This window comes from Globicephala melas, chromosome 6, assembly GCF_963455315.2.
Source record: "Globicephala melas chromosome 6, mGloMel1.2, whole genome shotgun sequence".
NCBI lineage: Eukaryota > Metazoa > Chordata > Mammalia > Artiodactyla > Delphinidae > Globicephala > Globicephala melas.
In genome coordinates this window covers 104,134,529-104,159,062 of record NC_083319.1, presented here as the reverse complement: position 1 = coordinate 104,159,062, position 24,534 = coordinate 104,134,529, and the positions used below count along the sequence as shown (strand labels likewise).

Sequence of the window (24,534 nt, the reverse complement as noted above, 5' to 3'; positions counted from 1 at the left end):
AGGTTTAATACCAAGAGAAACATTCGCATGAGTGGTGGTGGGGACAGCTTAGACTCAGTGCCGTCATGGCACAGGAGGAAGGACTAGCTGTTACTGTCACTGGAGAACGCCGGGACCCCGCCTAGGAACGCACTCGAGTGGTAGGAAGGGACTCAGACTTTGCCTGATATACCAGACGTGCCCCCCTACTTCCCTTACGGACCACCACCCATGAAGGAAGGGGTCCTGCCCCCACCAAGGCTTCCCTTCACCGTCCCTCGCTCCCCGACCCCCAACTCCAAACATACATGCTCCAGCGGAACCGGGATGATCGTGCTGGGTCCAGCCTCCCTGAGCTGTTCACAGCTTCCCAAACAGGCCACAGTGTGGCTCCCCCCTCTGTGACTGCGGTGAAGGTCTTTCTAAAGAGCAGTCTCATCTGTCACTTATGCCCCCTCCAGGGTCTGGGCCTCGAAAAGCCACCTCTCGAGCTGTTGTCCATGCCTGTCACTTCTTCACACGTCTGGCCACAGCTTCCACTCTGGTCCTCTTGCCCGCCAATCTTCATCTTTCCTTTCCTCACTCTTACCCCAAACTCAGGGGTAAGAGTTCTCCAGCTCACATGTGTCTTCTTAAGAGAAGACTGGAGGGGAAGTATGGACAGGGCCGTCCCTCTCGGAGGAATCTGCTGGTGAATCCCTAGGGAGTGTGATTTCTGAGATGGTCAGACTGTCCCACTCCCGAGAAGGGAGGGGGAAAGGCCTCCAGCGCCGGATACCCCCAGTCCTCACGCTAGTGGGAAGGGCAGCAGTGGACTCGAGGCCTGAATGGGGCAAACCCAAGAAAAGCCTTGCACCACATCATATCCCTAAAGGTCCTGCTCCAGCAATTTATAACCCTCAACCACTCAGTCACGTTATGTGGTCTTTGCGTTTCTCAACCACTTCCAGAAACTGGGCAGACTCTGGTTCTCCATTTTAGAGAAGACTAATAAAGAGTCTTTATTAGTCTTTATTAGCTGGTTTTCTCCATGGGAATAGAGACGAAATAAAAAGGGACAGATTGGTGTGGTTGCTTGATTGACTGTCTCACCAGCTTGCACTCCTTCCTTTGTTCATTCATTCATTCATTTATTCCTAAAGTTATTCGTCCATCCATCTATTTTCAATATCATGTATGCTCTTCCCCTCCCCAAATTATCTGTCACAAAAACAGGAAGTTTATATGCTAGCCCTTTTAGAATCTTTCATTTTATGGGCTGCTCTCATGATTACCCTATTTTGAACAAAAATATACGGCCTGGGAAAAAATATTAGCCCGACATCACTACAATAAATGCTAGTTTGGGCTGCTTACAAACGTCACCTGATAGAATTGTTTTTTTAAGAAAGGAAGCACGGTACTATAATATAGATTCAGTAACTTTGCTTGGGGGCATAGCCTCACAATTATAAGTGCTGAATTTTGTAAAAGATCATTTTTCAAAAAGCAATGCATTAAGTAGTTATACTGTAGACATCAAAAGGAAATACCTTCTAAAGGATTTGATTAAACATTTTTCCAAAGTGACATATGAATGGCCAATAAGTACATGAAAAGATGCTCAATATCATCAGTCATTAGGGAAATACAAGTGAAAACCACGACAAGGTACCACTTCATGGCCACTAGGATGGCTAAAATCAAAATTACAGACAATAACAAGTGTTAACGAGAATGGGAACGATCACACGTTGCTGACGGGAGTGTAAAATGGTGCAGCTGCTATGGAAAGGAGTTTGGCCATTACTCAAAATGGTAAACATAGTTATCACATGAGCCAGCAATTCTACTGCTAGGTATGTAACTAAGAGAAATGAAAACATATGCCTGTGCAAAAACTTGTACATGAATATTCCTAGCAGCATTACTCATAATGGTCAAAAAGTAGAAACAACTCAAGTGTTCGTCAACTAATGAATGGTTAAACAAAATGTGGAATATACATACAATGGAATATTAATTGGCAATATAAAGGAATGAAGGACCAGTACATGCTACGACATGGGTAAACTTTAACAACATTGCATTAAAAAGCCAGTCACAAAAAGACCCACAATGTTGCGTGATTCCATTTATATGAAATGTCTAGAATAAACAAATCCAAAAAACAGAAAGTAGATTAGTGGTTGCCAGGGACTGGGGGGACGGGAGAATGAGGAGTGACAGCTGATGCGCCAAGGTTTCTTACGGAGTAATTAAAAAAAAAATCCTGCAATTAGATAGTGGTGATGGTTGCACAACTCTGTGAAGATACCAAAATTCACAGGACCGTACAATTTTAAAGGATGAATTTTATGGTATGTGAATTCTATCTCCAAAAAGCTGTTATTAAAAAATATAAATAAACACTTGCTGGGTTAATAAGAAATAGCAAACTCTCTTTAGACTGTAGGGACAATGATATAAGCCAGAACACAGATGATTCAAAAAGGGGTTCTAGCGATGAGAAGGGCACTGATGTCAAGATGTGAGTCAGGCGCTGGCTGTTTCATAAACAGGGAGAGTTGGGGAAAAGCCATATTTTAAATGTAATGTATTATTTTATATAGTATGTGATTTAAAACATGCGTCGCTAAAATCATATTAAATATTTTGAAATGTTTACAGATTTACATTAGCTGTTTTTTACACAATCCTCCTTATCAGGAGGCACACGTGTATATATCAGATGTCAACTGTCAGGCACCATCTGTCCCTCTGACTCTAAGTACAGACACGGTTCTGACCTCAACAGAGCTTACAGCCTAGTTCAACCGAGTTAAAACGGAGCTTAAGTTTGAGGTCATTTCTATGAAAGGTTTGTAAAATTGATTACGAAACCTGTGGGTCGTTCTTAATATTTGGTGGGGCCGTAAGTTCCTTGGAGCTCAGATGAAAGCTTTGGACTTTCTTCCCGTAAACATGTGCATTTGCTCAGAGGTGAAAATTATGCATCTTCTCCCAGGGCACTCATGTATGCAATCCCCCCTCACCCCTGGCACATACACACGCCATGCCCCAGGTTGTATTCCTTATTTTGATATCATTCTTTACTGAATCCACTTGCATCTAGACCCATTCTCCAGTGTATGTGTGTTTAGACACATAAACAATGAGGGCTTCAAGAATTGGAGGCCTGGAGAGGATCCCAGATGACCTGGTCCCCCCACGAGGCAGGAGGGTCCAGGGGTCACTGTGGAAAGGGCAGAGGGCCTGGCAGGCACCTGCCCTCCCCGCTTCAACCCTGGCAAGATCTACTTTAACCTGGTTTACACACTGGGCTTTAACCTAAGATCCATGTCGAAGAAAGTTCTCCTCTAGTTAAGAAGTCCCAAACCCCGTTATGCTAAGTACAAATGAAAACCCTGAGGCTTGAACTGGCCCACCCAGGTGACTCATCCAAGGTTACATGGCAGGAAGTTGAAGAGCAGTGACTTCCTGGGTCTGCTCCCTGGGTAGCGCTCTCTCTGTCGCCACACCTCTCCCTGGGAGTGAACACAGGTTGGCAGCTAAGCATTTAGCAAGCAGGTACAGGAAGGGTTTTACTAGACAGAGAATCAGGTAAAGAAAGAGGGAGAAGGTTCAGAGGCCACTCTGGGGACAACGGAGGGCCACCCTCTGGACAGCTCAGAGTGCAGCCACCACGGCAAGCCCCAGGCCTGTGCACAGGTGGGTGGAAGTCCAGGTCACTAAAAACTGCCAACCTCTGCCTTGCAAATCTCTCTCCTGTATCCCAAAAGCGACTTCACCCTCTACCAAGGCTCCCTGCCTTTTTTCCTACTCCCTGTTTTTCTCCTGTCATTCAGCCTGGCCAGAAGGGGCTCCAGAAGCAGGAGGATGAGGGGGGAGAAGAAGGCAAGGATCCAATGGGTTAGACACAGGAGTAGCTCAGCAAAGGGAGTATCAAGCTCCCGCTCTAAATCGCCCACTCCCTCTCTCTGGGCTCTAGGAAACCTCCACACGCCCCAAGAGGCCAAGATAGCATCCCGAACCTGGGGGAGAATGCGGTCCTGCTCTGTTGCAACTGGCTGTTGTGAAGCCCGGCACAGGGAATGAGGAAGATCACATCTGGCCCTGGGGAGCCAGGCAGGAGCATGTAAAGAAGGAGGCACAAGGAATTCCCAATCCTTGGAATCTGAGGGAGTTTGGAAGAAGAACAAAAGAGTGGGAGGGGCTTGATCTGAGCCTGGGGGAGGAGTCTGATTGAAGAAGGTAGAAGGGGCTAGGTGGTCCAGGCAGGACAGAGGACTTGGGCAGAGGTTTGATGAAGACCAGTGGGCAGACCAGGCTAGCTGGGGTGAAGGGCTTAGTTTGGAAAGTATGGGGAAGTAAGAAGAGAAGGTAAATGAAGGTCAGATTACAGAGGGCGTTAAACAGTAAATGCAAGGGATCTGGATTTGCCTAGAGGCACAGGAGCTTCTGAGGGAACTAGAAATAAGGAGAGGCTCTTAGGTAACATCAGGTGATATTGGGTAATATGGGTCAGACTAGGGTAGGGGCATGGAAAAGGGAGGGAAGGAATGAGAGGCATGAAGAAAGAATTTGCAGGATTAGTGATGGGTAAAATAAAAGCAGAGGAGAAAGGGAAGATAATTCCAAGGTTTTTGACCTGAGCGTCTGGGAGAACTACAACTTCATGAACAGGAGGGATGCCAGAAGGAGACAGTTTGGTGTAAGAAAACGATGAGCTTAGTTTTCAACTTGTAACATTGAAGATGAGTTACTCAAGTGGAAACTCTTAGAGTTACTCTTACAGATTCTTGGAAGTGGAGAGCTGAAGCAAGGGAGGAGGGTCAGACAGGAGGGGGAGACCAGGAGTTGTCTGAACTGACGACGGTGGATAAGGGGGCGGCAGACTGAAGTGCATGACTCTCCAGGAGGCTGCTATACAGAGGCTGCCATGAGACCTCTAGACAGGCTGACACTTAGTGCATTGCTACCAAAGATGAGGTCCATGGGAAAGGGCTTACCTATGAACTGAGAACACAGAGGAAGGAGAAGATTAAGGGGAATGACAAATTACTTACATAACCTAAACAATTTGATGCTCCCATAAACCCTACATCTTTTAAATCCATGTAAGGACCAATTTCAACTCAGAGAACATAGAAGCCTCTGACTGACCAGCAGATATTCTCCAGGACCCACAAATCATCCCAGATTACAGAATTTATCCAGACTCTCGAGACTCCCACATGCCCCTCCTTTGAGGTCAAGCTCTTTACTCTCTGATCCACTTTATACACTGCTGCCCAAATCTGATCATGCCCCCTTCACCCAAGTTCATATCTCAAGAGCTCTCTGCAGCCTTTAGAGTAAAGTCCAGTGGCTCCCTACAGCCTTCAGAATGATGTCCAATCCCTTCAGCCACCATGTTTGAGCCTTATGTAAGTTTCCACCCTTAACTTAATCGCCCTTTGGTACTCTTGGCTCCAGCCAAAATGAGTCATTCAAATCATGCCTCGCCACCTCCCTTCTATTTACACTCTTTGACCACAACCACTGTTCCAAGTTTCCGTGGCCATACGCTAGATATCCTTTGGGAGCTTTTCCAAATGCCCCTTCCTCCAAGAAGCATTCCAAGACAACCCAGAAAGAAGAACTCTCTCTGTTCTCTGACCTCATATAGCACTTTATTGGTGCCTCTTTTATGGCACCAAAAGTCCCCATCTTGGCTTACCGTTATTTATCTTTATGTATTACATCCCCAAGCAGACTGTAAACTCGTTGAGGACAGATACAGTCCCTCAAATGCGGGGAAAGATTATATACTCTGAGTGACGAGGGGGCTGAAGGAGGGGAGAAATATTGAACAAATGCCAAGAATGAGTCACAGGTGAGAAAACTCAGGCTCCGAGGGGTTACATAACTAGGCAATGTCAGCCAAGGAGAAAGTGACAGATCAAGACTCAACCCACGTCATTCTGACCCAAACTCTTCATCCTTCCAGGGATCCTGCCCAGCAGTGCTTTATGAGGCATTGTCACATAAGCCAAGTGTTTCGCTCAACAACCCTATCAGGGACGCGGTACTATTTCTTCATTTTCAAATGAGAAAAGTGAAGCGACTTACCCAAAGTCACACAGTTAGCAACTGGAAGAATCTAGACCAAAGCCGTGTCTCCTGACCCCTGACCGTCTGTCCACTCACCCAGCCTGCCAATCTGCCAGCACTGAGCTGGGGGCTTGAGAACTTCAGCTCGGGACAGCCACTCACAGCTGCCTAAATGGACATGGCCATGTTTCCGTGCCCAGCATCCGTGTATATAGCAGACCAAAGGTAAACCGATGCCGGTAAGAGCATCTTCGAAGGTGCTGGAGTATCAGATCTCTGGTAACCTGCCTGGAGCTGGAACTGGGGGTGGGGAGAGCGTACACCTGAGCCAGGGAGAGGAGCTGGGTTCTCACCCCCAAAGCTCCGGAAGAACAAAGAGAGTGCTCGAGGCTAGGTGCGGGGGAGGACGAGACAGTTGACACTTATTTAGAAACCAGAAACACACGTGATGCTCCCAGTGGCAGGGACCAGAGGAAGGACGGTTCCCTCACCAGTGGGAAGTGGTACCCCTCCCCCAGAAGGGACCAGAGGAAGGACGGTTCCCTCACCAGTGGGAAATGGTACCCCTCCCCCAGAAGAGCAAAATCCGAACTCAGGGCAGAATTCCCAATGGGCCCACATGTGTCCCAGTGGGACTGCAACTACTGGGGAGTCTGAGAGGCAGCTGGAAGACCCTTAGAGAAGGAAAGGGCATGAAACAGGGGGACTGCGGTCCTGGGGCCCTCAAAGTTGTTGGGAGAATTGGCCTATTGAAGGGGACACTAGTCCACGAGTCAAGAACTAAACCCAGCAGCAAGCACTAAACTCCGGGCGAGAACATTCCTTTGAGCTCCTGTCCAGTGAGCGATGGTGCCAGGTTCTGCGTGGGTGGATTTCAGGACGTAAAAAGGGAAGAAGGTGACAGGAGAGGAGGAAAATGTTAGTGAACTGTCACCAGGATAGAAAAGGGGAAGGCTCCCCTTCCACGGCCTTGGTGGTGGTTGATTAGCTCTAATCACGTTGACCACTGCCTTTAGTGCTGGGCAAGGTAAGAGCTGGGTGGGGTCTGCGGCCCATCCGCAGCCCACTTAGAGGGTCACCTGGAGACAAAATCCTGCACTCCTATCAACCCACGCCTCGTGTCTAGGTAAAAAGTGCATCGGAATACGCAGTCTCCAGCCTGCTCTCTTAATCAAACCGTCATCGTGAGTAATAATTATACCTTGGGAAATGGCAGAGTGACTCAAAAGAGCTGCGCCCTGCCCCACTGCCGCCCCCTCGCATGGATCAGAGCTTCGTGCCGGGTGCCTAGAACCCCGGAAACCGAAGCCACCATTTTCCCCTGCCTGTCAGCCCTCTGAGCGCCTTCAGTGGCCGTGCGGACGCCAGTGTCTGGTGGGCAGCAGTAGAAAGGCTCTTTGCTGGCTACAGAGCTATCAGGCCAGGCTGTCACAGACACAGTGCACTGCGGGTGGGGTGTGGGGAGGCAGGTTGGGGGCAAGAAGCAAATTCTGTCTTGTACCTGATGCACAGGAGAAGCCCACGTCTGCCCCTCAAAACACGGCCTTTTTCCCCAGGGGGGAAAAAAATGGCCCTTCCCCACCAGCTCAGATCAACTCAAAGTATGAAACAGAATGACAAGGAGAGCTACATTCATTGCGTGCCTACTGTGTGCCTGAAAAAGGACTGAATGTGTTATGCACAGCCAAGGTTATTAAGCTGGTGCATAGGGCCATCTGGGACATTAAAATACTGGACTAGTCCACCCAAGCTTGTGAATGTCGCCCCCCCACCCCCGCCGCCAGGGCCCTGACTGCCTGCCTGCCTCGTCCACCTCCTAGGTTCCCTGTGACCACTGGCACAGCAGGCTCAGTTCTGTTAGATCCCTGCCCACGCCTTAGTGGCTGTTGATATTTGGAATATTACTCCTGGTATACCTTCAGAAAAAGCCCTGTCATCATCTCAGAGACGAGGAAGAGAGGGCTACACGACTTAGCCAAGGTCATACGATGAGACCCAGAGCCAGAGCTGGAACCCAGGCTGACTGACCAAGTCCGGGCGCTGGACCACCGGACCACCAACCACGCTAATGTTTTGGAGACTCTCACCACTCTCCCTGCTCCTCCCCCTTTACCCTAGAACTGGCCCAGAGTCTAAGAGAAATTCTTGATCGGGGAGCCAGCAAGAACTTCTGTTAATTACCACCCTTTCTGCCCAAGGACCTCAGCAATTGTCCATCTTTATTCCAGCCACCTCAGAGATCCATTCATCTGGGAGGCCAGGGCCACAGAGTCCCGAGCCTATGAGCCTTCTGGGCAGGGAGAAAAGTAGGAATAGGACACCTACCACTCGGGGTTCACCCAAGGGACGCTTCCTCCCCTCGCCTGCCTCAATTGTACTTTCCTTAACAATATTAAGAACACATGGAATGACTGCCATACCCTGGAGGGCTACATGCTGAGGGACATACTCTTCCAGGGTCCTCCGAACAATGGGAAATGGGTGTGAACTGTGGTAGGAAGATTTAGGCTGACACAAGTGGGGGTTTGTGTCTGTGAGGGATGAGCGATGCTGGGACAGGGGCTTCGGTCCCTGAAGATCTTCTGTAAATTGGACACTACTAAGTCCAGGCTAGAGTTATGGGATGAGTAATGTCCGCAGAAAGATCTTTTTGGTTCCAGAACTGCACCTACATCAACAGTCAGTAGGAGTGGAGTGCCATTTCCATTGAGATGGTAGTAGGTGTCCCCCAAACCCACTAAAAGGGGTCTACAGTCAAATTTAGGGGATGCTAGTAAGTCCAGCGATACAGGTGTCTTTTCTGAGGAACTGACCATAGCCTTGATCATACAAATACGCAGGACGAATCTCCGAGAGTGGGCTCATTGGAGCGTTTCACCAGTGCAACACCTGTAACTATCTCATGGCAGAGAGTTTCTCCGAACACTGTGTGGCAAATGCTGCTCTAAAGAACTGGGGACAAAATGCTTACCACTGGGCAGGGGGGTGGGGAGATTTAGCCACTGGAAAGAGGGACCATTTGTAACCCAGTGGTTTCCACAAGGGAAACACACTTTCCATTTCCTCTTTCTCTTAACAAATTCTTAACTCCCTCCAGGTTCCCTTCTAGGAGGCCCCCTAATTCGCTCTTATAAATGCCCCCCATTAAAGTGAAAACAAGGCATCCTTACTTCTTCTACCCCTGAGCTCTATTTTTCTAATAAGGTACTCCTTATAAAAATGGGAATATTGACAGCTAACTTTTATGGTGCATTTGTCTGTGTCCGTTGTGCTTAGTGTGTTACCTGGATTCTCCCTTCTAATTCATTCACATTTCCTTTCAGTTAATTCAACTTTGAGTTATGGCCACCCCTTCCCCAGGGTCTTCCAGGGCATCTGGGAAGGAAGTCATTGACAAAGCTGAAAAACTGCCCCAAGCTCTCCCTTTCTGCTCAGGAGCCAACCCACTGTCTCACTAGGAGAAGGACCGCCACCTCGTACTTCCCCTGCAACCTCTGAGTGCTCAATAAATATAAACAAATAAACGAGCCCCAAGCACTTCAGGGATGCTACTTTGGTTACCCCTGTGAAAGCGCTAGGAAGATTAACATCTACCACTTTTTCTTCAGCACTCCCTGGGCAATTTGCATACGTTACCACGGATCCACCCCACAACCTGAACGAACAGATACTCTTATCCTCATTTCTGAAAAGAGATTCTGGGGTTCCAAGGAGTGAAGTGGTTTACGTAAGGCCTCACAGCAGGCAAGTGGCAAAGCTGGCATTTGAATCCAGGTTCACGGGGCTCCAAAGACAAGGAACTGTCTTTCTTTTGATTTTAAGAAATAACATGCTCAATCAGTGAAGGAGCCCCAAAGTGGAATCTAGGAGGATTGGTTACAAGATAATATGTCCTGGGCGGCGGGCGTGGGATGAGGTGGGAGATTGGGATTCGCATATATACACTATTGATACTATGCATAAAATGGATAACTAATGAGAACCTACTGTATAGCCCAGGGAACTCTACTCAGTGCTCTGTGGTGACCTAAGTGGGAAGGAAATCCAAAAAAGAGGGGATATAAGTATATGTATAGCTGATTCACTTTGCTGTACAGCAGAAACTAACACAACATTGTAAAGCAACTATACTCCAATAAAAATTAATTAAAAATTAATAAATTTTTAAAAATAATAAAAAAAGAATAAAAAAGATAATATGTCCTGAGACTGTTCCCTTGGTGCCTGGGCACTACCTACCCTTCACTTCCCAGCACTGTAGCATCCTCAGCTTCCCCCTAGAGGACAGGTGCCAGATAAAATACCAGATGTCCAGCTGAATTTGAATTTCAGATAAACAGTGAATAATGTCTTGGTATAAGTATGCCCCAAAGATTGCACGGGACATAGTTATACTTGACAAATATTCATTGCTTATCTGAAATTCAAATCTGAGTGTCCTGTATTTTCTTTTTTTTTTACATCTTTATTGGAGTATAATTGCTTTACAATGGTGTGTTAGTTTCTGCTTTATAACAAAGTGAATCAGTTATACATATACATATGTTCCTATATCTCTTCCCTCTTGCATCTCCCTCCCTCCCACCCTCCTATCCCACCCCTCTAGGTGGTCACAAAGCACCGAGCTGATCTCCCTGAGCTATGCCGCTGCTTCCCACTAGCTATCTATTTTACGTTTGGTAGTGTATACTTGTCCATGCCACTCTCTCACTTTGTCATTTGCTAAATCTGGCGGCCCTGCACCCTTGAGTCAAGTCGGAGGCTGCTGGCTCTAGGGCCCAAGTGACAGGAGTTGCCATGGCAGCCAGAGCAGGCCCTTCTGGAGCTGTCTCTCCCACCTCTCCAGCTTCAACTCACCCCTGCACTCTCCACGTGCTGAACACCCCAAGCTACTTTCAGTTTCCTGGGTTCATCCCGCTGCTTCTGGCCTCAGGTCTCAGTACTTGCTGTGCCCTATGCCGTTTATGCCCCTCTTTCCCTCCCAGGCTAATTCTACCAATCCTTCAGGTCTCCACTTAGAGTCACTTCTGCCAGGAAGCCTTCCTGGACACACTGACCGGCTCCACCCACAGCCCCCAGCACTGGGCTGGTCAGCACCTGTTCCCTCCCTCCCCACGGCACTGCTCGGGGCGCAGGGCTGGGTCCCACACACCCTGGTCTCCCATGCCCAGCGCCAGCACCTGGCCTCAGGTAGGAAGTCAGCCAATGCTTATTGAATGAAGGAATGAGAGCAGAGTGTCATGCCAGAGCTGATCTCTCCATGTGACTACTTCCCTCCCTCCTTCCATTTTCACACACTTTTTTGTCTCTGCTTCCTCTTCGCCCTCCCCCAGAGGAGTTGTGAAAGGCTGGGGTTAGGTCCACACCTGCATTCCTTGCCCTCAAGGGAGGAGCCTCCTGTGTCCCTTCCCTGATCTTTTCGAACCAACTGCCCCGAGGGCTCACGTCCAGCTGTGGGTCGGGGGAAAGCTCTTCCTCTTCTGGTTTCTGAGCGCCCCTGGCGAATGCCCCCTGTGTGTCCAAAATTTGGCTCTCCTTCTCCCCGCCCTGACCCCTTGGAGAAGCCTAATTGGATTGAGCTCCAAGCTTGGCGTGTGGGGAGACGCAAGTGTCAGATGGCTGACGTTTAGGGCAGGTGGTGGGGCTCGGTGGGCTCAGAACAGCACCCATATGTTGCCTGTTCACCCACCCAAGGCTTTGCCCACGCACAGCCTGACAGAAGAAGGCGGCACAGAACTTAACCCTTTAGGGGCATTCCGAAGTAATGTCACAAAGACCCGGGGTGGCAGCGAGCGTTAACTTTAGTCCCCACAACACACAGGCACTCACACACACACACACACACACACACACACGCACGCACGCGCACACACGCACGCACAGAGTTCTGCTTCTACCCCCCTGCAGAGCCCTGCTTGCTTCCAGTCGGCGCTTGATTCAGAAGATGCCCTCTGGGGGGCGGGGAGCGCAGTGGGGTGTGCGTGGGAATGTGAGCAGGGTGGGCGAGCTGAAGGGCACGGCAGGGGGCAAAGGAGGAAGCGGCAGAGGCTCTAAGGCAGGAGTTGAAGAGTTGGATTCTGAAAGCTCTCTGGCCCGACCTTTAGAGGCAGGCGGCCTTTCTGTGCCCTCCCATCACCCCCCCACCACACACCCATCCTCCCCTGTCTGATAAGAGAACTAAGAGGGAAAAACACCCTTTCGTCTCAAATTAACTCCAAAAATGGAATCCCTCTCCCTTCGCGGAGGGCTCGCCGGCCCCGGGAGCGCCCCACGCCGCAGCGCCCACTTCTGGGTCCGCGGCTCCCGGTCCCGTCCGGGTCCCCGCAATCCCAGAGTCACCCCGACCCTCCCGCCTCGTCCAGCCTCCACCTTCTGGCTGGGCGCTCAGCCCCGATTGCGATCGCGGGAGGGGACTCACACGGAGCGAAGCGCCGACTCCGGCGGCGGCTCCTCGGCTCGGCCAGGTGCGGCGGGGCGGCGGCAGGTGAGGGGCTCTTCTTAAGGGGTGCGCGGCGGCTCCGGAGGCCTCCGCTGAGAAACAGCGCTGACAGGTTTGTGTTTTCCCCTCTCCTTCTCCGACTTAACCACACCCCTGCTGCTCTCCTCCCCACTTCCTTAAGGGGTGGGGTGTGTTGTCTGCGGTGCCGAGCGTGTGCCGCTCCAGCCTCTTACCATAAACTCTGAAATAGACGCCGCCGCCAGTTTCCGGAGCTGCACGTGCCCAGAGATGCGGGGCCATCTCTGCCACGCCCCGACCCTAGGTGGGGTCTTCTGCTGTTCTGTGCCCGCCCCCGCCCCCCCGTGAGCAGTTGAGCCCCCATTCCTACCACCTCTCCCTCTTTCTTCCTGTCCACTTGGAAACTTCGGGAGGCCACACTTAGAGGCTGGCGTTTCCTCTTAGCCCCCAGGTATGTTTCAGAGCTGGAGACTCACCTGCCTGTCGCGCTCTCAGCATCAGTGTCCCTCCCGGTCTCTTCAAGCCCTAAAGTGCCCAGGCCCTTTTGGGGGCGCCAGAAATCAGGTGACTATCACCAGGAGCTTTAGCAGAACTGGTCGAGGGGCCTGAACACCACGGAACAGGTCCCTGCGCTGTACCAGCCAGGACAAGAGGCACAAGAATAGGCATAGAAACTGGACAGCCTTTCTCACCCCATCTCTACATCAGGCCACTTGGTTTGTTGCCTAAATCAAGAGGCTGGTTTGCCTCTTCACTCAGGCCAGCAGGGCAGTGAGAGTCAAGGCACTTAGCAACCCCTTTCCCTATCACTAGAAAGATTCCAGACTTTCTCCTGAGTAGGAGGAGGTGAACCGGGCTTAACATAAGGTCAAAAAGCTGGTGTGTCACAGTGTTGCCCCACACCCTCAGGGCTCCTCTCCAGAGCCCTCACCCCAAACTTCTTCATTCTGTATCCTGTGAAGGGTTGGGATCTCCCACAGTTCTAGAGAATGCTATTCACAAAGACGTCTCTGAGGGTGGTGCCCCCTGGCGTTGTGCAGCCACATGTGACAGCCCTGCATACACTATACTCACCCCCAGACTCTCTCACCCCCCACCCCAAACTCAGCAGACGGGTCACCCCAGGAGAAAAGCCAGCATTTGGTGAGCATGTCTAAATGCCAACCACTGTGCTAAGGAAGCACTCCGTTTACATTTCATCTATGTTTACGTTTCCTTTAATTCTTCCCATTTGCTGAAAAGAAAACCGAGATTAAAAGATTAACATGTCCAAGGCCACAGAATCAGAAAATCAGTGTTCATCCAAGTATGATCAGTGGACTACCTGTAGCTTTTAAAATGCAGATACCTGGGACTTCCCTGGAAGTCCAGTGGTAAAATCCCACATGCAACGCGGCCAAAAAAAAAAAAAAAAAAAAAAAGCAGATACCTGGATGCCACTCCAGGTCTACTGAAAATCAGAATCTCTGTGCCTGGGGCCCACTCACTCACTCAGGGTAACTTACAACCCACCTGACGGAGCTCACGGACTGCTGGAGCTCTGACTTGTTCATCCTGTCCACCGATCAGCCGTGTTCTCAACACCAGGTAATGCCAGGGTCTGCAAAGCAGTGAGAAGACATACAAATAGGTATCGAGGGAGACCTTGGCTAGGGCTTGGGCGACAAGGCAAGTCAGATGGGGTGAACTGGAGTTAGCAGGGGACATATGGGGGAAGATGAGGCACCAGCCGACCACTCTGTGAGGAAGATTGTCAGCGGGTGTCAGCAAGCAGGTGGCCCATCCGTCTTCCCGTGCATGGGAATGAGGTGATGAAGGTCCAGCAGTGTGAAGGTTGGGGACCTGCGTGAATTGTGGAGAGTCTGGTGCCCCGTGATGACAGTGGGAACTCAAGAGCAAGGCGACTCCAGACTGGTTTAAGGAAAGGTGAGTTTGTGTATGCTGCCTTCATGTGGCCAAATCCATGAACTACACTCTCACTGGGTCCTAATTCAGGGAAAGAAAAGTTTTCAGATATTCAAAATTTTGAGGTTGTTGAAGTCTTCAGCAATCTTTTTGAAGCTCCAAATATCTAGCTCCTAGAATCGTAGCATCATAGGTTTTATTTATGAAAGAAGATTGAGAAACTCCCTGCAGTGGATGACTCCGTCTTCAGGTCTTCTTATGCTCTGTCCAGTGGTGCGCGTGAAAGGCTAAGGTGACAGGGTCAAACTTACTTGCCTCTAAGGAAAACCTATCAGAAACACTTTCAGGAGCCTGGAACTCTATATAAAGGCTCTTAAAAATTCTACCCATGGCTCTTTGTGGGTTGGGATAGTGACCTATGCCAGTGAAGAAAAAATTTCCCTTCTATCTACTTCTGTCTGTCTCAAGCCGAGACAGTGCAATTGTGGGAAGCCCTGGTTGGAGGTGGGGGGAGAAATGTGGGGCTGGTTAGCAGGAGAAGGAAACTATAATAAAAAAACACTTCGAATTTTCCATTTAAATGTTCCACCCTCACCCCAGGTTCAAGTCTTCAACCCTGCATCACATGGCTCCCCCAACACAGTCCTTTCCAGTTTTCCCCATGAGTGTCAGTAACATTATCCCAGGAACCAAGTGTTAAATCCCGAATCACCTTTGACTCTCCTTTATTACCCCACAGCCATTCTATCTCTAGGTTCTGGGAATTCTTCCAATCATTTTTCCTATTCATCATTTTCTTTCAAGTCCTATTGCCCCTACCATGGTTCATGGTCTGTTTGTCTTATGCCCAGACTTGTGAAAAGGGTTCTCCTAACCTGACCCCCACTCCCATCCCAAAAGGAGCTGCGACTGGAGCTCGGTAAAGTGGTCTGAGCTGGTGATGAGCTTCTGGTTGGCATCTGAAACCACAGGAATGGATGAGATGGTCTGGGGTGGAGTAAGAGGGAGCAGAGATCTTAAGGTCAGGCTCTTGCCAGGAGCAAACTTAATGAAGAGGAAAAAGTTGGATGGGGTGGGCTGATGAGTGAATTGGAAGTGAAATCACGGAGGCAGCATGTCTTGGCTGAAGGAGGACTTGAGAGATGCGGGTGATTGAGGGGGCTGTGGGTTGAAAGAGGGCTGTTTAATCATTTGTTTATGATGCAGGTTTAAATGCACATGGGAAGGATCCAGTCTAGAGGGAATACGTGACCTTGGGCAGGTGAATCCCTCTCTCTGAGCTCATATCTCCGGATCTAGAATAGAAGACTAAGGACTACCCGCTCTGCCTATTTCACAAGGTTTTGTGATGCCCAAATTAATAAGTATGAAGATGCTATAAAATGCTATAGTTATTATTTTTAGAAGTGATAGGAATTAAATAGGATAGGATTAGTGGGGAGATAGTACATATGTATCTGTTATATAGGTAGTTTGTCAAGTGTTCACTGTGACCAGAACTTTCATCCATCATCTAATCTTCACAACAGTTGAGGTTGATAATAATATTCCTATTTTATAGAAAGGAAAAGGAGGCTTGGAGAAGGTAAACAAAAAATTTGTCCACCCCTCAGGTGGTAAAGAGCGAAGCTGAATCCAAACTCATTAATAGCAGGGCCGTGATGGTATGTAATTAGAGTCTCTCCATTATGGACAATGGAATTAAATCACATAATATAAATTTACTATTTCAATAAAATTCATTTTAAAAGGACAGTATGGTTATAAGTGTTCAGAACAAAAAAAAATTAACAAACAAAAAACTTATGGGCACAAGGACTAAATAATTGAAGTTACTCACGACCAAAGGACATCTATCTCTAATTTAACCAGGCACCACTAGGCATACTAAATGGACCACAGTTGAGGCCAAAATGGAGGACTCAAAGCCACACCCTTGACTTCTAAAGAACCCTTTATTCTATCCATGAAAGCATTACTGGTTGTCCCCCTTTCTTCACTTATAGAGAATCCCTGAATTTTAGTTGGCCAGAGGCTGCCCAAAATAAAGACTACCCTTCCCAGTCTCCCTTGCAGGTGTGACCGTGTGATTAAATTCTGGGCAGTGGCTGGCGAGTAGACACTATGTGTGCAGCTTCAGGACCAAGTCCTTCAAGGGAATGGGTATGCCCTCCGCTAGTCCCTTTTCCACTACCACCAGATGATGGGACCTGGAACAGTCATCTTGGCCTGTGGCGTTGAGAATAGCAGAGCAACATTGAAGAGCAGAGCAGAGATGAAGCCTGGGTCCCTAATGAGCACCATCAAGCCACCATGCTAGCCCCAGACATGGTCTGGACCTGGGAGAACTTTTATACAAGAGAGAAAGAAACACTTCAATTGTTCACGTTACTGAACTTGAGGCTTTTCTGTTGAAAACCAAAGCCTAAACTGAGTTCTAACTAATATACCATCATTTAGCCCATTTTCTTTTATATACAAATTAAGGCAGAACCTCAACATCCCCATCTATAAAAATGGGAATAATTGACAGGGTTTTGGGAAGACTAGAGATCATTACATGTAAGTTTTCTTGCTAGTGCTGTGGTTCACAGTGGACAATAATATAATACAACAATATTATAACCTGTTGTAACTTTAAAAGATGCATTCCTGAAATAAAAGTCATGGTTGCTTTAAAATATTCCACACACGCCACCCCCCCAATAGTGTAGGGGAGAGGAGGAACAAAAACAACAAAATTGAGAACTGATGTAAGATGAAAGATGGGTATGTGGGGGTTAATTACACTGTTCTCTCTAATACTGTGTTTGAAAATATTCATAGTGAAAAGGTTAAAATAAATAAAATCATTCCACAGAGAAAAGAAAAGGAATTCCTGGACATAATCCAAAGTGTCTCCTTGGGAAAAATGAAACCATATTAAATGTAGTGAGAAATTAATTTGGGTACCCAAGAGGGAGGGCAGATGGATCAGGCCAAGAGTGTTTTCATTTTCAGCAGTTTCCACAGCCCAGGGCACCGCTGCCAGCCCTTCTGTAGCTCCCCAAAGTGGCCGCAGGACAGTGGGCTGTGGGACGTTCTTGGAAAGTGACTGCATGGAAGCGGATGGAGCCCAGCCCACCCTGCTCACTCCGGGTCAGCTCCATGACTCCTGTGACTTTGACCTTCTTGGTTCTCAGTCCTTTACCCCCACCTGTGAGTGAGCTCACCAGGTCCCCCACTGCCTATGGAAAACCTCTGAAGCAACAGAGTGACTGCATGACTCTTGCCATTGTTGATGCCAGCGATTCTAACACACGTGGCTATCAGGTCCCAGCCCACACTATGCTAGAAGCATCAACTAGGAAGGGAGAGCAGGTTGCTGCAGGCAGATTCATTGTTAGTAGCAAGAAGAACCTCTAAGCAAGAAAGAACAAATGCCTAGCCAATGCAAGAACCCACAGATCACAGGCATCTGTGGCCATTTAAGGGACAGAGACAAAGAACCCCACACACTTCATTAACTCCTGAGGGCACCCCGTTATTACCCAGCCCAGCCCAGTAATTATTGTCTATTTTGGTAAGTCGTGAAGAAAAGCTTAAATTCTGTTCTGCATCCTCTATTTTAGAGAGAAAAAAGCACACGATGTATTTCAGAAATTTTTCTGTTAAAAATGTTTGCCATCAAATAATTGGGGGCTTAAATTTCAGGAACATGGAACAGCAGTTTAGATTTCATTTTGTCAAGTGGTCAAGCTGCCAGTCTGTACCAGAGTACTTTACCACCCTCGATCCTTCACAATGAGTAGCAGCAGTGTGTAGGCTTCACTGGGGACCTCCAAACAAGGGGTCAAAACCCCAACTGCTGACAGAGGCAGGGTAGAGAGTGTGAGGGAAGCTGGCTGGATAGGGACTGTGGCAAACAGGAACAAATGTCCCTCCTACAGGGAGCAGCTGCTATTCAGCTCAAGTCTCTTGCCACGCAGGAGCGGGAGCTTAATGTAGCAATGTAGGCAGATCTTTCTTTCTTTAAAAGCAAAGGCAGGGCTTCCCTGGTGGCGCAGTGGTTGAGAGTCCGCCTGCCGATGCAGGGGACGCGGGTTCGTGCCCCGGTCCGGGCAGATCCCACATGCCGCGGAGCGGCTGGGTCCGTGAGCCATGGCCGCTGAGCCTGCGCGTCCGGAGCCTGTGCTCCGCAACGGGAGAGGCCACAACAGTGAGAGGCCCACGTACCGCAAAAAAAAAAAAAAAAAAAAAAAGCAAAGGCAGACAGCAACTTCCATGGCGGTCCAGTGGTTTGGACTTTGCCTTCCAATGCATAGGGTGCGGGTTTGATCCCTGGTCAAGAAGCTAAGATCCCACATGCCTCAGGGCCAAAAAACCAAAACATAAAAGAGAAGCAATGTTGTAACAATTTCAATAAAGACTTTAAAAATTGTCCACATCAAAAAAAAAATCTTAAAAAAAAAAGCAAAGGCAGACAATGACTATCTGAAAAGGAAATTAAGAAAATATTTCCATTTACAATAGTATCAAAAAGAATAAAATGGAGGTGAAAGACTTGTACACTGAAAACTGTGAAACATTGCTGAAAGAGATAATAGGACACAAATAAATGGAAAGCTATCCTGCATTCATGGATTGGAAGACAGTATTGTTAAGAGGGCAGTACTACCCCATTAAATCTACAGATTTAATGCAATCCCTATGAAAATCCGAACACCATTTAATGCAGAAATAGAAAAAAAAACCATCCTAAAATTCATATGGAATCTCAACAAATCCCAACAGTCAAAATAATCTTTAAAAAGAAAAACAGAGTTGAAGGTCTCACACTTCCAGATTTCAAAACTTACTACAAAGCTGCAGTAATCAAAACAGTGTGGTACTGGCATAAAGACAGACATATAGAGCAATGCAATAGATCATCCAGAAATGAACTCTTGTCATTTGATCTTCAACAAGGGTGCTGAGACCACTCAATGGGGAAAGGACAGTTTCTTCAACAAATGGTGGTGGGAAAACTGGATATCTACATGCAAAGGATGAAGTTGGATCCTTCTGTCGCACCATATATAAAAATTAATTCAAAATAGACTGAAGACCTACACATATGACCTAAAACCATGACACTGGCAATAATTTCTTGGATATGATATCAAAACACAGGCAACAAAAGTAAAAAGAGAGAAGGACTACATTAAAATAAAAAAAATTTTGTGCAGCAAAATGAAAATGAATGGCAACAAAATGAAAATGCAACCTACAGAGTGGGAGAAAATATTTGCAAATTATATATCTGGTAAGGGGCTAATATATAAATATATAAAGAGCTCGTACAACTCAACAACAACAAAAAATAACCCGATTAAAAACGGGGCAAAGGACTTAAATAGACATTTCTCTAAAGATGATATCCAGATGGCCAAAAAGCATGAGACGATATTCAACATCACTAATCATTAGGGAAATGCAGATCAAAACCACATGGAGATATCACCTCAAATCCATTAGGATAGGATGCCTATCCTATCCTAGGATAGGATTAGGATACCTACTATTAAAGAAAAGAAAGAAAATAACGAATGTTGGTCAGGATGTGAAGAAATTGGAATCCTTGTGCACTGTTGGTGGGAATGTAAGATGGTGAATCTGTTGTAGAAAACAGTATGCCAGTTCCTCAAAAAATTAAAATAAATCCAGAGATTCCACTTCTGGGCATATATTCGATACTCGAAAGAATTGAAAGCAGGGTCCCGAAGAGATATTTGTACACTCATGTTCACAGCAGCATCATTCACGATAGCCATGGGGTGGGAGCAATCCAAATGTCCATCAATGGATGAATGGGTAAACAAAAATGTGGTATACACATACAACGGAATATTACTCAGCTTTAAAAAAAAGGAAGGAAACTCTAAAATATGCTACAACATGGATGAACTTTGAGGACATTATGCTTAGTGAAATAAGACAGTCACAAACAAGTGATTTCACTTATTTGTGGTACCTAGCATAGTCAAATTCTTAGAGACATAAAGTAGACGGGTGGTTGCTAGGGCCTGGGGAAAGGAGGAAGAGGGCATTTGTTTAAAGGGTTCAGAGTGTCAGTTCTACAAGATGAAAAGTTCTGCATATTTGTTGCACAATAATGGGAATATGCTCAATACTACTGAACTGTACACTTAAAAACGCCTAGGATGGTCAGTTTTATGCTCATTTTAGCACAATTAATTTTTTTTAAACAACAAAAAAGCAGAGGGAAAAAAATTTTTTTTATGGTAAATCTCCCAATTTGCATATGTTGGCAACTGTTTTGATCCTGTAGTTGCCTGTCTTATGGTGATTTCCCCATCTTTCTAACAAATAGCTGAGCCCCAAAGGTATCTCAGTGACCAGCCCTCCAGCACATGACTCAGGTAAAGCCTAATTGGTTTAAGTCGGTCATAGCAGTCTCATCCTCCTTGCTGGTGATGGATTTAGAGGTGGGCATGTGACCCAGTTCTGACTGATAAGGCGTGAGGGGAAATCTTCTGGAGGTTTGTAGGAAAGGTTTCGTGGCTCTGAAAATGAAGCATACTAGGGAGAAATGGTCCTATTCTATTTCTGGACATTGATTTCCATCAGCATAAGGTATCTGGAACAGCTGTGGTAATTTTCTAACCCAAAGGCAGCCATAGGCAGACCAGAAAGATGGAAAGAATCTGGGGTCTCAGTGTCACAGGGCTGGACACAGCCTTCTTGCCTCCGGACTTTCTGTTATGTGAGATCTTCTATGCCCTTATTGTTTAATCATTGTGAGTTGCAATTTACAAGTTGCAGCTTAGAAGATCATAAGTGATACAGAGGAAAAAAAGCATATGGATCAAATAAACGAAGTCTGAGACTGAATCTGATCCAGAGGCAGGCGATTTACTACCCCAGGTGTTTCCCTAGTCACTTGCATTAAGCACTAATTCTTATGGGAGTTCCCCCTGCAAGTCAAACTCAGAGTCCCTACCCTCCTTTCTCTATGGCAGAGGCCTCAGAGAAGGCCTAAGCCATCACTGTGTCCAACATCAAGCATCAGACTACAGTGATTTCCTCTAAGATGTCCTTGGTAACGTTGCTGAACAAGTTCAAGTACATCTGCATCTCTGGTTGCCCGTTTCTGAAAATGGTTCTTGCTACTGCCAGCCCTGTGACTGTCAAATACAGCAGTCATCCTCCTTATCCCTATAATATTCTTTGATATTAAATCTGCTTTTTCTGATATGAATAGGGCCACACCAACTTTCTTTGATTCGTGTTAGCATGGCATATCTTTTTCCATCCTTTTACTTTTAACTTACTTGTAGGCTTATATTTAAGTGGGTTCCTTTTAGGTAGCATATAGTTGGGTCTTGCTTTTTTATCTAATCTAACAATCTCTGCTTTTTATTTGCAGTAGTCACTTTCTAGTCATCTGCTTTAAAAAGGAAAAAAAAAAAGCTGTTCTTCTTTCTGCACCTAGGAATAGTTTTTTTCCTAACACGACATTTAATAAAGAGTTGTCATTCCTTACATAAATGTACATGGTGATAGCAGGGGGGTTGGAAATGTGGCAGTGCCTGGCGAAGATGCCTGGGGATGGGATGGGATGGGGCAAGTTATAGTAATGAGAACTGCCAGTTGAGTTTTGTAATAGTTTAGCTGGTGTACAGAGGACCTGAACTTCAGGGCCTCTGAAGAAGGTCCTTTCTACCGGAAGAAGAAACAGGAGCTGGTGACACATTAGTTACAATCACCAAGACTTCTCTTTCCTGGTCTCTGTATCTTAATCACCCTCTTTCCTGAAATTATGCAAAGAATAAAAAAAGTTCAGAGTGTCTGAGCTGGTAAGAATTTGGAACAATTAGTCCAATCTTTCCTTTTACAGTTGAAGAAAAGGAAATAAGGAAAGTGAAATATTATGCCCCAGGTCTTGCCCCTGGCTAATGGTGGTGCTTGGAATAGGACCAAGTCCTTTCCAGATTTCCAGAAAGACTGGAGGACCTTACTGGTTTAATGTTAACCTTTGTATTCTCCTTAAAGGAAAAAAAAGATCCATCTGTTAATTTCTACTCTTTACCCTTGTTTTGATTTGCGGCCCTACTCAGAGAGTTGAGAAAAGAACCAACAACAAAACAAACAAGGGACATCATAAGAACAGAATGAAACACCCATACAGCAAAACAGATTCGCAGGGCAACTGGGACACATAGATAAAACAGTGAAAGAAAGTGAGACTAGAAGAGACAAGATTTTCCAGGGAGGTGCCTGGCATGTGGGGTTATTAGCCCCATCTTGTGGCCTTTTCAGATATTGTCTCGAAGGTTAATTTTTGAACCAGTAAGTCTAACTGGAGACCTACTTGCTGGGTGAGTAGACCTAGCACGATTGGCCTCAAACTTTACTGTACCTGAGAATCACCTGGAGAGCGTGTGAAAAACGCAGATTCCTGGGCCTTTCCTCCCAAAGAGGCAAGTAGATCAAAGAATCTGGACTCAAGAATCCGTGCTTTTATTTAGAAAGCTCCCCCGGTAACTGCAGGAGGACCACTGATCATGTATAAGAAACACTCCAGAAAGCAATAACACTTTAGTGGCATCCATTGGCTTGGCATTGTGGGGAAAGGCCTATTCTGAGTAAAAGTTTGGAAGGAAATTGTCTAGATTTTAGCCTACTTGCAAGCTAACAAGTATCAATGGAAAAAATGCTGCCTGCCGTATCGGTAAACAAAGGATGTTGCGGCCATCAAGCCATCACATTAACGCTACCCCGACCTAGCAGTCAACTGCTGCAGCCACTGCCCCCTTCCCCCCAGTGATGCACCCCGAAGAGACTCAGGATGAGAAAGCACAGGATACTGACCTCAGATAGCCGAGGTGCACATCAATTAGTGAGCCCAGACTCTTGCATCTTCCCATACATAGAAAAGTGCTAAATTCCCTAACTTGAGATATCTGGTTTTCTTTAATTAACAGTAATCTTTTCAAGTTCCGACTACCTGGTCTTTGTTGCAAAAACTATGTATCCTGGATCCTCTCCTACCTCTTTGGAGCAAGCAGTCCCTCAGGGCTTAAGTCCTCTGTTTTGTCCGCCAAGTAAGATGTAATTCTCAACTTTTAAGTTGTGCTTTTTTTTTTTTTCTCTAGTCAACACATGTTAGCATGCCACAGTTTCAGGAATGCTGGTAGATGAAACTCTTGAGTCAACGGACAGTTTATTACTAACAGCAATGGCAATAGTCAGATTATAGTCATTTGGGCCAGTTTCCTGAGCCTTAATTCCCAAAAGCCTACATGATGTGGGCCACAGGAGGAAGCTTAGGGAACCCACATCTTTTATAATGAAGAGTAAGATTGCCAGATCTTTGCCTGGAGGGAGACATTATCTCTGCCTTCTGAGGCTGTTCATCATAGAAACGTCCTTGAAAAGACAGTACCAAAAAGGCAGTGTCTCTGGGTGGCATACAGAAACATGAGACCTGTGGAGACTTGTCTTCCAACGGAAGCCGGAAATGAAAGTGTTCCAGGGGAAAGGAATCCCACATCTGAACGTTGTAAAATGATCAACGTGACACAGGTTGGAGAGACTCAGGCCTGCTGTACCTGGCAGGAATTTAGCCTGGATTTCAGTTCCCACAGCTAACTTTGCAGACGTCCTTGATCTCTGTTTCACTCACGAGGAAATAGATTCTGGAAAGACGGTGACTTGCCCGCCTATTCAACCACGGGACAAGAATCGGATCTTCTCAGAGGTCTTCCACTTCCCCTTTCTCTCATTTGTTCCCGCCTTACCCCAGGGGGCAGGCACAAGACTGCCCAAAATAAGTAAGCAACTAATGCAAGAGCGGGCACAGATCTTTGAAAGGGCACTGCAAACTCTTAAGCGGTGAAAAAGCTAACGACGCCGTTAAGATCAGACTTCACTTCGGAACCACGAAGTAAGGAGCTCTGGCTTCTCCCACCTCACGGGCCTGAGATTTCCGGGGACCACTTAAGGAAGGGGCTCCTAGACTTCATTTCCCATTTGAAATCGGAAGTAGGTTGCAGTGACACGGAAGCCCTAGAACACTGCTAGGGTGTTTTTTCCCGGCTAAACTTGCTCGCCTAGGACTGACCGGGATTGCGGAG

The 24,534-nt window shown here is 46.9% G+C and overlaps 1 protein-coding gene across 3 annotated transcripts in view; it reads right to left on the bottom strand.

The window, feature by feature from the left end:
* Positions 1 to 14,277, bottom strand: part of PTK2B (protein tyrosine kinase 2 beta) — a 130,369-nt gene extending 116,092 nt beyond the window's left edge. Inside the window, exon 1 of one of the 3 annotated variants that reach the window (XM_060301279.2) lies at positions 14,024 to 14,277. The gene's annotated coding sequence lies outside the window, so the exon portion shown is untranslated. Of the gene's footprint in view, positions 1 to 12,472; positions 12,708 to 12,987; positions 13,133 to 14,023 lie in introns of those variants that run through there. The other 2 variants (XM_060301281.2, XM_030879088.2) reach the window with 2 other exon arrangements.
* Positions 14,278 to 24,534: the final 10,257 nt, after the last annotated feature.